The following is a 17,399-nucleotide window of genomic DNA, read 5'->3' as shown; positions in this document are numbered from 1 at the left end:
CAGAGACAGTTGGCCCCAGGAAGGAGGCAACTGTGGGTACAAGAATCTGCAGGAGGGAATGATCACCTAGGGATGGCCCCCTGAAAAAAAATGGCTCACAAGGCCTATCTTTCCCCCAATTTTGGGTGTATGATACCCAGCAGGGACTCACATGTATGTGTGCATGTGTACATATGTGAGGTAGGCCTGAGTTCAGTGTCAAGTATTATTCTCTATAGCTCTTCTGCCTTATTTTACTCATAGACAGGGTCTCTCATTCAAATCCAGAGTTCCCAGATACCCTGAATCTTCCTGACCAGCTTTTTCTCAGAACTGTCTATCTGTCTCCTTCTTCTGAAGCTGGAATCACAGACACGATGTCACAGCCACCTGAGATTTCATATGGGTTCTGAGATTCTGAGGCCCGTTCCTCATGCTTTAGCCGCTGAGCTGTCTGTCTCCTTAGTTCATGAGGGATATGTGGAGATGCTCCTAAGACTCCCAGCACCTGGGAGGTTTCTGCTTCACGAGAAGCTAGGACTCGGATGCATCTGGGCAGAGAGCTCTTGCTTAGCCTATGGAAGACAGTGTGTTCTGTCCCCAGCCACATCCTCACGCACGCACACACAGAGCACAGCTTATCGTCCTCCAGAGTTCGAATGCCCAGCATCCCGTGGCCGCTTCGAGAGACTGGCAGATCCTCTAACACTCTACTGAGGTGCATTTAAGCGGATCTGCCAAGGAAGAAGCCAGCGTTGGCTGTGTGTGTTCCCTGGTGTTGGGAGTTTGTTCTGGTGCATGGCTCACTCCAGCTGACCTTTCAGGAGATATATTAGAAGTGTTGAAATCAAGCCTGGCTCCAGTGCAGCGCTACCCGAGGGAGCCCGGAATTCTGTTTCTCCTAATCTACTAATGACTCTTTGAAGTAGTTCTTTTTAGTCAGATTCCCTTAGGAAGAGTCTGGAACACCATTCTCTCGACAGATTTTCCCATCTCTTCCTTACAGACACTTTGCTCCCAGCTGCTTATTGCTACTTAGACAGAAACAGGAGCCACGGACAAATGGAGCAATTCTAGCTGCCCATGGGGTGACCTCGTTTCTTGAGCAGTCCCTAGTCCAGGCCTCAAGGGCGTGTGTAACTTCTTGCGTGTTTTGCTCTAAAACCCAACGTGAGCAGAGCTGTTATGATGGAAGTCAGTGCCTGTAAACACTTGAATGTGGTCAGATACCCCACAAGGTCTGTGTGTGTGTATGTGTGTGTGTGTGTGTGTGTGTGTGTGTGTGTGTGTGTGTGTGTGTGTGTGAGAAGGAGATTGAATCCAGGGCCTCAAGCATGCCAGACAACTACTCTGCCAATGAACTATATTCCTAGCCCTCCTTTTTTATTTTTATTTTTATTTTTATTTTTGCTTTTGCTTTTACATTTAAGAGAGGGAATTTCTCAGGCTAGTCTTGAACTTGTGATCCTTCTGTCTCAGCTTCCCATTAAGGTCTGAGCCATTAGGCTCAGCCAAGTGTGGCTTTTGGAGGAGGTATGGTCTCCATGTTGCACAGCAGTCATATGGGTCCATTCTTTAGCATAAGATGCTACTCTAAGTCATCTGTTATTAAAATAGAAGCAGAGAAGGGAAAAATGACATTTAGGTAAGATGGACCAGAATGTGGGCAGGCTTAAAAAATTTTATATTCATTTAGTGTATATGAGTGTGAGTGTGTACATGTATATGTATGTATGTGTATATGTATGTATATATGTATGTATGTATATACATGTGCATGGACATTCTCCAGTGTATGTGTATACATGAAGAAGTCAGAGGACAACTTTCAGAGTCCATTCTCTCCTTCTACAACAGTGGCTTATGAAAATTGAACTCAGTTGTCAGGCTTGGCAGCAATGCCACCCCAGAGCCCCACCCCCACCCCCAGACCCAGCCCCCACCCCCAGACCCAGGATGATCACACACATTACCACACCATTCCTTTGTCTCTCAGCAAAAAATAGTTCTGGGTCTTCTCCAGCAGTTTGATAGAGGGAAGAGAATGGGCTCTGAGCTCTTTACCCAGAACTGTGAGGTCAAACTGGCTACCCAGCGGTATGGGGTTAACTGACAGGTTGTGAAGGGCTGATGGGGAGATGGAAATTGATACAAATGAAGGAAAGTCTGGGCCCCTGGGGATCCTTTAATATATGGCTTCCTCTTCCTTTAAGCAGACGAGAAGAAAAATGGGTTTTTCTTATTAGCTGTGCCCTAAACCAAAATGTCTACATTATGGATCTCTAGACAGGGATTTGAATGATCTGGGGGTTTCAGGACCTCCTAGACTCAAAGACCTCACCAGTGACTGAGAGGCTGTTGCCTGTGATGCCCGAACCTCCTTTTGCTGAGGACATCTGGACACCACTTCCTACCCTGGCCCCAATGTCCCATCTGAAATCACTTACATGGCCTGCCCCACCTAAACGCCTCTCAGATTAGACCAGTTTCCACCAGCCTAACACTTAGCAGACTGCCCTCAAGCCTGTTACCTGGCCTTTCCAATGTCACCATCCTTCCATGCTCCATGCTGCCATCAGAAGAAACCGTTAGTGTGAAAGTACAACCTTAGGGTTGGACATACGTTTGAAACTGTTTGTTAGTCCTCTCATGGCTCACACTTGGAATAAAGGTGTTCTCTGTTTGCAGCTGGTGTGGTCCATAAAGATACATTTTTCTGTTACAGGGTTTCACTGAGACATATTCACATATGATTCACACATATATAGGGTATGCCCCCACAGGTTTTTTTTTTTTTTTTTTTTTTTTTTAGTATATTCACACACACTGAAAACAGAACATCTAAATCAACCATCACAGCCAATTTGAGAACATTTCCATCTACCGTTGGGCATAGAGGCAACGCCTGTAATTCTAGCACTCAGGAGACAGAGGCCAGCCTGGGAAGATCCTATGGAGGATAGGGAAGAGGCACTACACAATGACTAATCAACTTGCTGTCCCTATAGGTTTGCCTTTTCTGGACATGACATATTCCTGACGTTATAGAATGTTTGTGGTCTTTCGTACCTGGCTTCTTTCACTTAGCATGCATGGTTTTCAGGCCCTTCCCTCCTGTGGCATTTCTGTCTAGTGCCAGATCATGTGCCATGGACCAGATGTGCCAGATTTCGTTTGCTGAGTCATCATCTTAAAGTTCCTTCTACTTGGCTATTACGCACAATGGCTGTATGGGTATTTTTGTGCAAGACTTTGTAAGGACAGGTTTTTGTTTCTCTTAGGTATGGAAGCCCTTGGGAGGAGTACCACTTGGTCAAATGGCGGTTTCATCTCTTAGGGAACTCCAGGCTGGTTCCTAAGGCAACTGAACCATCTTAACGATTTTTTTATCAGCAGTGTGTGAGGGTTCCCATCACTCCTACCTCTTCAGCCTCTGGAAACTATTTTTCTTTTCTATTCCAGCCAAACTAGTGGCTGTGAAGTAACTTCTCACTGTACCTTGGCCATGTATTTTCCTAATGTCTACTGATGTTGGGCGTCTTCCCATGTGCTTTCTGGACATTTGTGTAACTTCTTTGAAGAAATGGCTATCAAATCCTATACCCATTCACTTCCCCCAAATAGTTATCATAGTAAGATATATGTGCCGTAAAACTTACCACTGTAATTGTCTTAAGAATATAGCTGAGTGGTATCGAGAATATGCACGCTGAAGAAAGGCCTTTTCAAGTCCTATAAAGAATTAAACCTACTTGTTTACTATTTTTAAAATGTGTGTGTGTGTGTGCACGTGCATGCCACATGTGTGCAGATGCCTGTGGTGCCCAGAAGAGGGTGTTACATCCCCTGGAGCTGGAGTTACAGGTGGTTGTGAACCACCCAATCTGGGAGGTGAGAACTAAGCTTGCGTCTGATGGAAGAGTGGCCCTGACCCATCTCTGCAGCCCCTAAATAGATCTTGTAAGCCAGACTGGTTGTTGTATAGTTGAACAGCCTTTGTATATCATAGATACAAATTCATTTTTATTCTCCCACCCCTCTGTGTGTGTGGTGCCGAGGTTCAAAGTGAGGCCCTCACGCCAGACAAGAATGCCACCAGTGAAATCCACCCCGGCTCACTCTTCTCTCTTTTCCCAGACATTTCTCTTGGCATCTAGCTCTCTATCCTCCTGCTTCAGCTTCCTAAGTGCTATGATTACAAATATGTGTCAGCATGCCCAACTTTGTAGTGTCCCTTGAAGAACACTGAACCCATACAGATGATCGTCTGTGAACTGTGAGCATTCCAGCACTAGTACTTTTTATTTAACTTCGTTGTCTATATAGGTTAAACAGTGAAAAAAGAAAAAAGAAAGAAAAAGAAAAAAGAAAAAAAGAAAAGAATATTTGTGATGTGAAAAAAATTTATAAAACGCAAAATTCATGTCTATAAATCAAATGTTACCAGCCTAGCCGGTTATTGGGTTATTCGTTGCTTTTCTGAGCCTGGCTTTGTGCTACAGTGGCATGGTGGGTGGCTACTGTAAAGACCACCTACTGTGCTATGTACAGCAAATAACAATGTACCTGGCGGTGCTGTCAATGACTGCATGTCTCCTGAGACAGGCACCACTGTGCTGGTGCACTTCCCTGGCCAATGTCAAAACCACAGAAGAAGAAAAGAGTGGACTTCGAATGTCACACTTTTGAAGTATAAAGGACTGTAGATCATTTTGTTATTGAATGGGGTGACAATTATATTTATTACATGATGACATAACTATACCAATAGAACTCAGTATATATCAATATTTACCAAATTAAAAATTCATCACAATATTTCCAATTCATAGAAAAGCACTAATTGGAAAAGCTAGAAAATTTAAAATTTAATATTTCATTGAAGCATAATTTCCCCAGAAAAAGGAAAAAAAAAGTAAAGAAAAGAAAGTATATGGAAAGAAAATCAGGCGGCAACCAAAGTAACTTTCCAATTGGCTTTTTTTGTTAGCAGAGCAAAGAAAGCTGTTTATAAGTGGTAAGTTAATTAAATTGTGCTTGACTGCAGCGGCAGAAGAATTCATCCTGAGAAAATCAACTCACTTAAGATTATTAGCCTTTCACCAAGAATGGTTGTTCAAAGGGCCTAGGACATCGAGAACAACATAAATAGTACATTTAAAGACAAGACAAATGATTCCAAAGGCTTTTCTTTGGCTTTGGATGAGCCAACAGCTGTTAATAATATTGGTCAGTTTTTAAGCATTTGAGGAGGTGATGGCAAATTTGAAGTGAATAAAGACCTGGTCTCCACGGGGGTCCCACCCGGAGCCTCCACAGGGTCCCACCCTGAGTGCTCAAGGTCCCACACAGAGCCTCCACGGGGTCCGACACGGAGCACACAAGGTCCCACCCACCCTGAGTGCATGGGGTCCCACACAGAGCCTCCACCGGGTCCCACCCTGAGCGCACGGGGTCCCACACAGAGCCTCCACGGAGTCCCACCCTGAACGCACAGAGTTCTACTCGGAGCTTCCACCGCTCCCACCCAGAGCCTCCACGGGGGTCTCACACGGAACCTCCACGGGGGTCCCACCCAGAGCTAACACGGGTGAGGCGACTCCAGAGGATATTCACTCAGTGCTGCCTGAGCAGATCCTGCTAGCACGTTTTACAAACAACTATGGCAAAAATATAGGTAGAACAGACTAAAAAGGGTTAGTTGGGAGAATCTGCAAAACGTGGAAAAGACGGAAGAGATGTCAAACTCGTGCTTATTCCTTGTGTTATTCATCTGCAGAGATGCTGGGGAAAGTGTTTCGATGGCGCTGCAATCATCTTTCATTTCTGAGAACATAACAGTTGACTGTCCTGTGACTTTTTGTTAGAAAAGATCTAAAGCATTAGCGTGTGTGGGTCTATGTATCACTTCGGTGACTTAACAGTAACAAATTTTTATTGTGATTTTTTTTTTTGCTCAGAGATGAGATGAAATTTTTCCCAAATGAGAAAAAACTGCCCTTAATCACTGCTTTTAGATACTAAACAGCTTTATAAATTTGTTCATTTTTCCTGTAGACGATATTTCTTTTTAGTTTTTAATTGTGTGTGGTGTATGTGTCTCTGTGTGTGTGAGGCTGCGGCCTCAGCCTGGGTTAGCGTGATAAAGACAAAAGGAATCTTGGTATTAGCCATGACTCACACATTAATACTGAATGTCACAAGCAAGCAGTCTTCTGTTTCATTAAGAAATAGCAAGTCAGGACTGGAAAGATGATAGCTGGAGGGTTAAGAGCACTTCCTGTTCTTTTAGCCGACTGGACTTCAGTTCTCAGCAACCATATTGTGGGGTTCACAACTACCTGTGTCTCTATGGGGTCCCCGCAGCCGAGAGCCCCACTCACACACTGGCTCCTAGGAACATAGTCTCTGGGTTCAAACATGATTCCAGCCATATTTTCTTCAGGTACTGATGCAAATGTAAGGGAAACTCATCCTTCAAAACTTATTAAACAGCATTTCAAGTGTCTCCTAACCTTCAGCAGGAATTGATTTATCTGCAATGTAAGGATGCAAATTCGAAGAGAATAATCAGACAAGTCTATAAAGACCTCCAAGTGATGAACAGGATTAATGGAATCATGTGCTCAAAGGCTGATAGCAATAGCTAGCAGCTCTCAACTTTATGAAAACAATATTTTTGAAGGTAAAATGTTAGTCTCTCAGTACAGATCAGAATTAACAAATGAACATTTATTATTGATTTTTTTTGTAATAAAACAATTAACATTACACCCCAGCTAGGCAAAATGCTATTCTCCAAACCAAAAGAAAAAGCCATGATTCTCGTTCATTTATATTGCAAAAAATTATGCTTACTTTTAAATTTTGTCAATGGAAGTGTTAGAAACTTACTTTTTGTTTAATGTAAATACCTGCCAACAAAACAAATAATCAAAAAACTAATTTTGTCTCTTAACTCAAAATCTATTATCTTTCCACTGGCCATTCACAAAAAAGCCACCGGCTCCCAGCTCACAGAATGGAAGCCTAGCCCCAGGCATTCCCAAAGCCCATCTGTCTAGATCCTTGGTTCAGCTCCATAGAAGCCTTGGCAGTGCGCGCGATCTCTGCTAGTGTTCTTCCTCTTGTGTGTAACGCCCTCCTTTCCCGCCTCACCTCCCCTGGCTGACTCCTTATTCTTTCCATCTTGGCTGAGACAACTTCTTCCAAGAGGTATTTGCTGACACTTCCCACCACGATGAGCGAGATGACTCTCCTATGAACTTCCACAACACCCCTGACTTCTTTATCAGTGATTTTAAAAAAAGATATCTTTATTTATTATATGTAAGTACACTGTAGCTGTCTTCATACCCCCCAGAAGAGGGCATCAGATTTCATTATGGACGGTTGTGAGCCACCATGTGGTTGCTGGGATTTGAACTCGGGAACTTTCGGAAGAGGGGTCAATGCTCTTAACCGCTGATCCATCTCTCCAGTCTTTTATCAGTGATTTTTTTATCAGTTTTTTTTAATGTACTTAACTCTAAGGTACATGATACAAATAAAGTCCTCCAGCTATCTGAGGACCAGAGACACTGATTTTGTCTTCCTAAAGAAACAGATAAGCATACAAAATTTCTCTCTGATCTGTGGGGACTCATTCCAGTGAGTGCCACAAAGCCTTAGACATTAATTACCAAGTCATATGTGTGTATGTATATACATATATATGTATTTATAGAAATATATATAGTATAGTGAATAGTATATAATACATACATAGTATTGTATATAGTATATGTTTACTGTTTTTCCTTTTGACAGCTTACTCTATAAATTAAGCACAATAAGAGATTAATAAGCATTAATAAATTGGTATGTTATAACAATGTACTATTAACAGCATATAATAAAAGTTATCTGGATGTGGTTTCTCAAAATTTCTTATTTTTCTGTATATCTACTTCCTCTTGTGACAGTGTATGATAATGTAGTATCTTTAGGAAGGGAACTATCTATATATGCCATGAGCAACAGAAGCGTGGTAATGTTGCGTAAGGGCTGTACAAGGGTTATGAACGCAAGCATGCAATTCATGACAGCTGGTCCGATAACTGACCTGGCTATCTGAGAACTAATGGGCAAGTAGTGTCTACACTGTGAATACTCTGACAAGAGGGTGACTCCAGCCCTGGCTGATGGAGTGGGGTGCTACAAGAATTTTAGTGTACTACTCAGAACAGTGCTTAATTTAAAACTTCATTGTTTCTGAAATCTTTCATTTGATATTTTTGGACTACAGTTGACCATAAGTAGTAAAATCATGGAAATTAAAACCACAGATAAAGGGACTACTGCAGCCATTCCAAGTCCTGTATGTAGAGTTGTTTTTCTTTTACGGAACCAAAAACTTTAGACTTTACTTCATATGTACCTTACAAAGCAGCCTCGGTTTGTTTTTTGTTTTTGTTTTTGTTTTTTTATTGATACAGAATCAATATAATATACTTCATAATTCTAAAGGAGTAATTCAGTGAGTTTGGTCAAAGTCCACAATCAAGTCATAAAACATTTCTATTACGCCCCTCACCAAATCCTCATGTTCTAAGCAATCACTGCTTTTTTTCACTCTGCCTTCCTAGAATTTCATTTAAATAAGACTACACAGCACATATTCAAATGTGTTTTTATTTATGTTGCTAAACATATTTCTGATATCCCTCCTCATTATTGTATGAATCAATAGTGCCTTTTTCTTTATTGCTAAATAGTATTCCCCTTGATTCATTTGTCTGTCTGTCTGTCTGTCATCTAGTCATTCATCTATCCATCTCCATTTGATTGACTAGCATTTGGATTATTTCTACTGGGGCACAGTGCTTACCTACCCTCTGCACTGGGGGATAGAGCTTTTGCGGACATTTGCGGGCAGCACTTCTGTGTGGACGTATCATTTCTCTTAGAGGAGTGATTGAGAACAGAGCAGGGGCACAATGTGGTGCTCTGTGCTTTACAGCTTAGCAAGCTTCGAGCTCACCATCCACTCTCCCGGCAGCAGCTGGTAGCCTCCCCAGCACTCCGCATCCCTCCTAACCTTGTCACAATGGGGCTCATTTCATTGGTTCTGGTGTGTGTGCATGGTGAATCCTGTGGTTTTCATTTGCATTTTCCTGATGACGAATGCTGCCGTGTTTCTCTCCATGTGTTTAGTGGCCATTAGTATTTCTTTTTTTGGTAAAAATGTGTGTTTATAACTTTGCCCATTTTTGATTGCCTTGTTGGTCTTTATATTGCTGTTATGAGTGCTCTGTGTATTCCAGATATAATTCTTCTGTCAGATCTGTCTTGTACATTTCTCCCAAACCTGCGGTTTTCATTTTCATAGCACTGTCGTTTGAAGAACAGAAGTTTTTCATTGTGGTAGCTAATTTATTTATTTCTTTAATATTGCATACATTTGGAGTCCTATTGAAGAAATCACTGCCAAACCCAAGATCATTAAGAATTCTCCTGCTTAGTCCCCAAAGGTTTTCCAGTTTCAGCTCTTGTATTTCAGTCTGTGATCCATTTAATGTTTAGTGTGCCTTTTGAGGGGGCAGGAAGAGAGTGTACATATATACAGAAACTAGAATACAACATCAGGGTCCCACCTCAGGATGCCATCTATCTTGTTTTTGAGACAGGTTCTCTCATTGGCCTTGGACTCTCTGACTCACCTAAGCTTCGCTGGTCAGAGACTCCAGGGAGCCACTTACGTCAGCCAGGGATAGGGTTGTATGAAGGCACCACTGCACAGTGCTCATTACTAGGGACCAAACTCAGGTCCTCATAATTGCTCGGCAAGTACTCTGTGAGCTGAGCCATCTCCCTGACTCTGCAGTCAGCCCATTCTGACTTACTTGTATATGGTGTGACTTAAAGGTTCTTCTTCTTCTTCTTCTTCTTCTTCTTCTTCTTCTTCTTCTTCTTCTTCTTCTTCTTCTTCTTCTTCTTCTTCTTCTTTTCTCTCTCTCTCTCTCTTTCTCTCTCTCTCTCTCTCCCTCTCCCCCTCCCCCTCCCCCTCTCCCTCTCCCTCTCCCTTCCCCTCTCCCTCTCCCTCTCCCTCTCCCTCTCCCCCCTCCCTTCCTTTCCTCTCTTCCTCCCTCCTTCTCTTCCTTCTTTTTTAAATGTGGTGATGCAGTTGTTCTGGAACTGTCGAGAGGAACTGCCTCGATGTAGTTTAGGTCTGCTCCTTAACCTCTTTCCTGCTTGGCCACATTCTTGCTCATCGCAGTTTTGTACTGTGTCTTAAACCAGACAACAGAGACTCCAGCATTTTTTCTTCTTCCCAAAACTTCTTTGGCCATTTTGGATCCATTGCATTTCCATATGCATTTTAGAATCAGCTCATTGTGTTTTACTAAACCAGTCTGCTGGGATTGTGGTTGTATTTCATTGAATCCATAGACCAATTTAGAAAGATTTCATTTTATTATTTGGATGAATGAATACACAATAGTGCTCTATTTCTCTAAATTGTTCCTTTTGTACTTACCAGCATGTACTTTTACACATTTCTGTTAGATTTTTCCTAGGTTTTTCCTAGTTTCAACGCTACAAAATTGTGGTATTTAACTTTTGGTTACAATGTAGTCTGTTTCATTATCCCCAAATTGCCTCATGCCCTCAGTACATAGAAATACATCATTTCTATATAATGCAATATGTCCTATTGATCTTACTTTGTGGATAAATATGTTATCTGTATTGAACTTTCCTTGCATACTTTTTAAAATATTTTTGCATACACCCTTTGTAAGCAACATAAATTAGCTTAAGGCGGTAAGTACTGTCATTCATTTCTTTTATGTTACTTACTGGGTAATCTATTGGTTGTCTGTAGAATATTTTGATATCTCTAGCTATTGTGGATTTTTTTCTACCTTTTCATTTAGATCTTTAAGTAATCCCATCATATATTTTGATACGTGTGTATGTAATTTCTTCACAATTAAGTATCACCCTTTGCTTTTAATTTCTTGCTCGCTCTCTCTGTGTCTGTCTGTCTCTCTGCGTCTGTACATGTATGTGTGTGCTGTGCATACATGTGAATGTGTAGGCATGCCATTGCATATACATTCAAAGAACAAAGCAAATGACTTCTTTTTGTAGCTCTCTGGTTCATTACCTTGAGGTAGGATGTCTCTCTGAACTGAAAGTTCACCATTTTGGCTAGGCTAACTGGCCAGCATACTCTTGATCTACCCGTCTTTGTTCCATAATGCTGGGATTACAGGCATGTACAGCCTTGCTAAGCATTTAGCATGGGTGCTGGCATTCAAACTCAGGTCCTTACACTTGCAAAGCAAATTCTCCTGCTCACTGAGCTATCTTCCCGGTGCTGTGTTGCTTTTATTAAAGTCTGTTGGTTTTATATTAAGAGAGCCATGCAGTTTTCTTATCCTACAGATCTGTAGAATTTTCAGCCTTCTCCTTTTACTTCTTACTTTTGTTGTTTCCATAATTTTGCAATGTCTTATTTTTAGTCTACTTGTGTCTTTGTACTTAAAAATAAGCCTCTTATAAACTGTGTGTAGTTTGCCGTAGGTTTTTAATCTGGTCTGACAATCTCTGACTTTTGATAAGACTTTTTCCTATTTATATTTAGTACTATTATTGACGTAATGTCTTCTCTTTTTCTATTAATTTTATTTTTCTCATTTGGTTTTTATGTTTTCTTTCATCCTTCCTTGGACTCTTTGTTAACTATATATTTTGAATAGCAGTTAGAAAATGTCTTTCTCCATTACTTCTAGAGATTAAAATATATAACTTATGAGGCTGGAGAGACGGCTCAGCAGTTAAGAGCATTTACTGCTTGCAGAGAACCTAGTTCCAGGGGATCCGGTGCCTCTTCTGACCTCCTTGAACTCCAGCATGCATGTGGTGCACATACATGTACTCAGACATACACACAAAATTATACACACACACTCACACAGATAGACAGATAGACAAAAATTAGATAGATAGACAGACAGACTGTTTCATGGTTCCATAAAAGGCATTGCACAAGCATACATACACACACACACACACACACACACACACGCGCGCACACACACACATGTATACACTAAAGTCCAACTCAGTCTATTTCAAAGTAATAGGACTACTTCAAGTAAGATATAGAATCCTAATAAAAGTATATGTGTCCATATACTGCTAAACAGTCCTCCAGGTCACAGTGCAGTTGGAGTCAGACATATTACATCTATAACCATTAAAACCATTGGCATAACATTATATTTTTGCTTTAAATATTCTTAGATGTTTTCAAGAAATTAGAAGGATATGTGTGCTTTTCTTTTATAGGTTGACTTGGTCATAGTGTCTTATCTATCACAGCATCAGAGAATAAGGAAGGCATTGTCACGTTGTCACAGAAACAGGACAATAAAAGAAAAGTAAAATGAAGCAAGGCCCGGTTTATACTTGGCCTTTGAATGCCACACATTTAACATGGCCGCAGCCATGGTCTACAGATGGAGGAGGCCTTCCTCTGCTTTTTCTCTTCACATACTATTATTCAGTACCCCCACTCATATCCCATAATCTTGTGCTGAATTGTGTCCTGTTGTTTGCTAATTTTTATATAATTCACACTCCTAACTATATAATTAGTGTTGTCCTGGTTTGGAAACTGTTTTTCCCCCTGGAATGTAGTAAGCTGAGTGCCTTCAGTATGACAGTTTTTTTTACTAAGCATTTTGAGACATTTTACCTAATCTTTGGTAACAGTTTATAAGGTAGGTATAGTGCTTATCTTACATGTGAAGGGTTCAAGATGATCAAAGAATAATTTTTTTTGGAGAGAGGGGGGTGGGGGTGGGGGGAGTCTGTCTTTCTGGCTATCCTGGAACTCTCTGTAGACCAAGCTGTCTTCAAACTGAGAGATCCTCCTGCCTCTGCCTCCCAAGTGCTGGGAATAAATGTGTGTGCCATTCACCTCCCAGCAATCAGAGAGTGATTCTAAAGTTACCATCCACAGAGATAATGGCTAGACCGCAGATCCCTGAACACCTGCCTTTGTTTTACCTCTGCTGATTTTCCCCCAGCCCTGTTTGCCAGCTGTGGCCATGGGCAGGGAGAACAGCAGGGAGTATCTGAAAGCCAAGGAGCTTGAGTCTCATCCTTGGAGGCAGAAGTGCACTCTGCAGACATGGGAAGCAGACCTGCCTGGAGAGACACAACCCTAAGGGAACCTAATGGAAAGTTTGAACAGATTTTGTCCCCCCTTCTCTCTGTCTCTCTCTCCCTCTCTCTCTCTCTCTCTCTCTCTCTCTCTCTCTCTCTCTCATATTTTACAAACATACCTGCTCATAACTAACACAACGTAAACACTCTCCTGTGTGGCCACTCCTTAGGACATTTCTGGCTTCCTGTGTCAAGCCAATGCTTGTGGTTACACCAGCATCTACAGGCAGGAACAGAACCCCTCTTGCCTTTGTGCTTTGATGTATCATTTGTTTAATTCACTTTCATTACCTCAAGGAGATGTGTGGAAAGAAGTTCTCCATCGGCTGCTTCTTTGCTTAGGTCTTGAGGGGGTCAACCCAGTCCACACTAAGAGACGGAGGGAAGGGAGAGAGTGCTATGGAAAAACTCTCTAATCTTGGTTTGTCCCACAAACCCACAAAGCACCATGCTGAATTATTGGTTTAGAAGCCTTCTCTAACGCTGAAAGGAATGCCTTGGGTTAAGGATTGTGTTGAAATGGCTCATACTAAATATCATTATAAATTCAGACAAATTCACTCTGTTTGAGCGAAGCTGTCCTATTTGGTGATTTCCCCCCATTTTTTACCCAAGGCAGAGTGAAAATTGATTGAAATAGCAAGATGACTCTTCTCACTGACAGGGTGGCATAACAGTTGATGGGAGGATGGCCTTTGTGGAGAGCCTGGGTGGTACCAAGTCCCTAGTAGAAGAGCCACTGTTGGATACTTCTTGACTGGTTTATTGTTTGTGGTGGCCCCTAGTCCTCAAGGAGTGTTTCCAGCCCTTAGTTGGCCGTGGTATTTGCTTCTTTTGTTTTTTGAGACAAAGTCTCACTTTGTGGCCCAAGTTAGCCTTGAACTCATGACCCTCTAGCTTCTGCCTCGGAAGAGCAGGGATTATACAGCTGAGCCTCCAAGTGGAGCATCTTGTCCCTTTGTTCATTTTAGTTTGTTTGTTTGCTTGTTTCAGAAATAACTTTCCCGTGTTGCTCAGGTTGTATCCAGACTTTTGAGCAAGGACAGAAATCATCCTGTTGTAAAAGCTTTTAGAGAAAAGCCTACAGGTAGCCAGCTGGCGGGTTGGGGTCAGTGCTGGAGTGGTGCTGATGGAACTGTGTCTCTGGGCTTGGAGACATCCTTCTCACTGCGCTCATGTGTTCTCCTAACTTCAGCTGCTTTCATTCATCTGACAAGCACTATGGACACCCACTAAGTGCTAGGAAGCAAATGGACAAAGCAGCCATCGGTTAATAGTCTAGTCTAGTGAGGGCCTGCGAAGCTAGAGGAGCCTTTTCAGTAGAAGGTGTGGCGTGATTATTGAAGGAGTCACTGGAGGGAAGCAGCATCTGGCTCTGTTCTGTAGGGAGGATGTTGATGTTCTTTAGGAACCATGGCTCTCCCCTATCAATGCCTAGGTGTCCCCAAAGAAAGGGACTGTGGCCAAAACAAGCAATGTTGAAAAGCATGTTTGGAAATGAAGTGGCTGGAGAAGAGACATGTGAGGTAGGCAGGCGTAAGACCAGACCCCCAATATGGACTCCTTGAGAGGCAAGCCAGGAAATTCGGACACTCTGACAACTGATAGAGAGATCAACAAGGATTTCGAGCAGAAGAGTGGTAAGATAAAAACTGGGTTGGGAGCTTCATCCTGCAGCTTTATGTGGGGCTTTAAGGGAGATGTTAAAATAGCTGGATGAAGGAGGAAAGTCTAGACAGCTTATTTGTGATGTTGCCAATGAGAATGAAGACGAGGAAAGAGATACATCAGACAAAACCGTGCCCAAACAGATGCTCCCCTGCATATAAAAGGCAAGTCTTCAAAAACAAAACAAAGAAACAAAACCCAAAACAAAACAACAACAACAACAAAATCAAGGCTAATGATGGAAGTCAAAAATCAAGAACTAGAGGAACAAACTTAGAGGAAGTTAAATTCTACCTGTAGTGTCTGAGAGCGGTCTTGGAGCACCCAAGGGACCATCAAGATGGCTGGCTACATTGCTCTCAACTGGGTCGGTCCCAAGTGATGGACTTGGTCTGTAGACATTTGGCTTATTTGTTTTCTTCCTTGCTTTGCCATCGTGGTTATAAGGCATTGAACAGAAAGGACACAAGGTATATGATTTAAAAGGGAATATATTGGGCTGGTGAGATGGCTCAGTGGGTAAGAGCACCCGACTGCTCTTCCAAAGGTCCGAAGTTCAAATCCCAGCAACCACATGGTGGCTCACAACCATCCGTAATGAGATCTGATGCCCTCTTCTGGTGCGTCTGAAGACAGCTACAGTGTACTTACATATAATAAATAAATAAATCTTAAAAAAAAAAAATAAAAAAAATAAAAGGGAATATATTATAGTAATGGAATAGCTGGTAACAGGGGAGTATCTGGTAGTGAGTGTGTAGCTGATAAAAAGGGAGTATCTGATAGCAGGGGAATAGCTGGCAGCAAGATGAGTATCTGATAACAACAGAATAGTTGGTACTGAGGGAATATCTGATAAGAAGGGAGTAGCTGGTATCAAGGAACCTCCTTTTGCCTTCCGCCTGTGTTTGAGGGTTGTAAATACAAACTCAGGACTGGCATGAGCAAGTGATGATTGGGGTGACTATTGTGTTTTTGAAGACAAAGGCTTTTTTTCTATAGCAAGGGACATAGTAAAGTAACCCAGATGTGAAGATGACATTTTGGCCTCTGAAGAGAGAGTGACAAAGCTATGAGAGTCCGTCTATCACATCTAATCTCAGCGGTCCGGGGTCAGGGAGGGGGCTTCCTTTAGAAGTGGACGATGGAGAAAGTAGAGCCAGAGGGTGTTCAAAGCCCATCCCACAGGTGTGCCAACTTCCTGTTTCAACTTCCTACTTTTCCTGTCCATGTGTTCTTTGAGTGGATATTAGTAACTTGACTTGTTGCTGTGACAAAACACCGGACACAGAAATGTCTGTAAGGAAGGGGTGTTTGTTTGTTTGTTTGTTTGTTTGTTTGACTGGCAGTTCAAAGGTACAATCCATCATGATGGAGGAGTCATGGGTGTGGAAGCTTGAGCCAGCTGGCCACATTGTATCTGCAGCCAAGAAACAGAGAGATGAATGTGGAGCTCAGTGTAATTTCTCCTCAAGAGCATAGGAGAATATATACATATTATATTATATTATATTATATTATATTATATTATATTATATTATTACACTGTAGCTAGCTGCCTTCACACACACCAGAAGAGGACATCAGACCCCATTACAGATGGCTGTGAGCCACCATGTGGTTGCTGGGAATTGAACTCAGGACCTCTGGGAGAGCAGTCAGGGCTCTGAACCACGGAGCCATCTCTCCAGCCTTTGTTTTCTCCTTTTAATTCAGCAGTGAGGTGGGTCTTCCCACCTCAGCTAACCTAATCTTGCAGACATGCCTAGAGAATAGTCTCCAAGGTGATTCTAGATCCTGGCACATGCACAACCCACGTAAAGCCTGGCTGGGTGCTATCCCTTCACCTCTGAGCGGGGAAGGAGAGTAGGGCAGAGGCTACCTGGGAGAAGGATGGAGAGAGGAAGGGAGGGATTAAGGAGCTGCCAGGAACTCACTGCAGAGGAGGTTCCAGGATGGGGCAATAGGGTAGGGGTGAGATATCTGGGCCCTGAGCACACTAAGTATAACACAGCAGGTGTTCAAGGCAGCTGTTCCTTCTTCCAACGCAGTCTCAGAGAGAGGCAGCTGTGGCCCTTGCCAGGTGCCACATCCTTTCCCTTGGCTTTTCTTGGCCTCAAGAGCATATGAGAATATTGACTCTGCAGGGAAATGAAAGTTGGGTTGCAGTAGTGACAGCTTACCAGTTGGGTCTTGAGAGTAGGTGGTTGGCACAAAGCCCTGGGCTCCAATCCCTCTGGAACCAGGGTGGCTTTTTCTTCCTCTCGTGGTCACAGATTATGTGTGTTAACTGCCTGGCAGATCGTCTGGTTGGAATGGGCTTGGTAGGTAAGTTCAGAGGTTGCCCGCCCTCTCTGGATGGGGCCTATCACACCCTCTTTTGAATGAAAAGAGTGTTGTACGAATCTGTCCAATTTCCCAAAGGAGTTAGCATGGGGATTCTGTCTCTGGAAAGGTTTCCCGGGCATTCTCAGCCCCCTTGGGCTAGGGTTAGTCTCCTAAGCTCACCTTCACTTGCAGTTGATGGCAGC

The 17,399-nt window shown here is 42.5% G+C and overlaps 1 protein-coding gene across 7 annotated transcripts in view; it reads left to right on the top strand.

The window, feature by feature from the left end:
• Positions 1–17,399, top strand: part of Nrg2 (neuregulin 2) — a 182,952-nt gene that overhangs the window by 91,554 nt on the left and 73,999 nt on the right. The window lies entirely within an intron of this gene.

The sequence above is a fragment of the Mus musculus genome, chromosome 18, assembly GCF_000001635.26.
Source record: "Mus musculus strain C57BL/6J chromosome 18, GRCm38.p6 C57BL/6J".
NCBI classification, from domain to species: domain Eukaryota; kingdom Metazoa; phylum Chordata; class Mammalia; order Rodentia; family Muridae; genus Mus; species Mus musculus.
Note: the sequence above shows the minus strand (reverse complement) of the source record. Positions and strands in the feature narration are given on the sequence as shown.